We start from the raw sequence: 1619 nt of genomic DNA on the forward strand, positions 1-1619 counted from the left end.
CGCAGGAGGTGGGTTGGAGTTGCCTCGGTAACGTTCGTGCTGCCGCAGGGACATTCCTGGTCCCTAAACCAGGAAAAACAGCCCTGGCTCTGCAGGAGGACGAGGTGAATTGTGGCTGTTGCAGGGATTTGGGGGTTTCCTGGGATGTGCTGGAATTTAACTGATTTTTCCTGGGTTTTTTTCAGGGCTATTCGGAGTCTCCAGACCTGGAGTTTGAATATGCAGACACGGATAAATGGGCAGCAGAGCTGTCAGGTGAGGAATTCTTGGGAGGCATCAATTAACCAGTGACTTCCTCTGCTGGGACAATTAAAGGAGCTCTCTCAGCTCCATCATTATCCTTAAAAACCAGATGGATGTTAAAAGGGAAGGGATCCATTTAATGAATGTTGTCAGCCTTATGCTGGGTGGGGTTTTTTGGGGAATTTTGAGTTTTTAGGCTAAAAGTGCAGTTGCCAAGTTGCAGCTCTGCAGGTTTTTGGAGCTTCCCCTCTCTTGGCAGAGCTTTACAGCTACACAGAGGGGCCAGAATTCCTGCTCAACCGAAAGTGCTTTGAGGAGGACTTCAGGATCCACAGTAAGAGCTTTTCCATGGATCTGTCACCCCCTGGGGAGGGACAGGGATCTCTCTTCCTGGAGAAGAGGAGCCTGAGGGCAGAGCTCATTGGGATCTGCAGCTTCCTGGGATGGGCAGCTCCGATTCTGCTCTGGGTGAGCAGGGACAGCACCCAGGGAATGGCTGGAGCTGTGTCAGGGCAGGCTCAGGTTGGATCTCAGCAAAAGGTTCTTCCCCCAGAGGGTGGTGGGCACTGCCCAGGCTCCCCAGGGCAGTGGGCACAGCCCCAAGGCTGCCAGAGCTCCAGGAGGGTTTGGACAACGCTCTGAGGCACAGGGTGGGATTGTTGGGGCATCCTGGGCAGTTGGACTGATGATCCCTGTGGATATTCCCGGAGTCTGTGACTCATCTGGGAGGTGGGAGAATCCCTCTGTCCATCACATCCCTGGGTGTCCATTGCTCCCAGCAGCACCGTGTTCCCTGTGGTGCTGGATCCCTGGAGCATGTCCCATTCCCTCATCCAGCTGTTGTGCTTTCCCACGGTGCTGGATCCCTTGGGCATGTCCATGAGTGTGTCCCATCCTCTCATCCCACTGTTGTGCTTTCCCATGGTGCTGGATCCCTTGGGTGTGTCCATGGGTGTGTCCCATCCTCTCATCCCACTGTTGTGCTTTCCCACCATGCTGGATCCCTTGAGTGTGTCCATGGGTGTGTCCCATCCTCTCATCCCACTGTTGTGCTTTCCCATGGTGCTGGATCCCTTGGGCGTGTCCATGAGTGTCCATGAGTGTATGCCATTCCCTCATCCCACTGTTGCAGTTTTCCTGTGGTGCTGGATCCCTTGGGTGTGTCCCATCCTCTCATCCCACTGTTGTGGTTTCCCACGGAGCTGGATCCCCTTCCCTGCTGGGGATGCCGGCTGTGGTTCTGGGGATTGTCCTGGTTTTCCCGTGGTGCTGGATCCCATTCCCTGCTTAGATGCCGGCCGTGGTTCTGGGGATGTCGTGGTTTTCCCGTGGTGCCAGAGCCCTGGGCTGTGTGCCAGAGCCCTGGGTCGTGTCCC

At 55.6% G+C, this 1619-nt stretch overlaps 1 long non-coding RNA gene across 1 annotated transcript; it reads left to right on the forward strand.

The window, feature by feature from the left end:
• LOC108639156 lies at positions 1 to 577 on the forward strand. The gene is made up of 3 exons (XR_001920296.2): positions 1 to 104; positions 186 to 255; positions 503 to 577. It is a non-coding gene; the product is annotated as an uncharacterized LOC108639156 (long non-coding RNA).
• Positions 578 to 1619: the final 1042 nt, after the last annotated feature.

Source organism: Manacus vitellinus, unplaced genomic scaffold (assembly GCF_001715985.3).
Source record: "Manacus vitellinus isolate BGI_N305 unplaced genomic scaffold, ASM171598v3 scaffold_1654_pilon, whole genome shotgun sequence".
Taxonomy (NCBI): domain Eukaryota; kingdom Metazoa; phylum Chordata; class Aves; order Passeriformes; family Pipridae; genus Manacus; species Manacus vitellinus.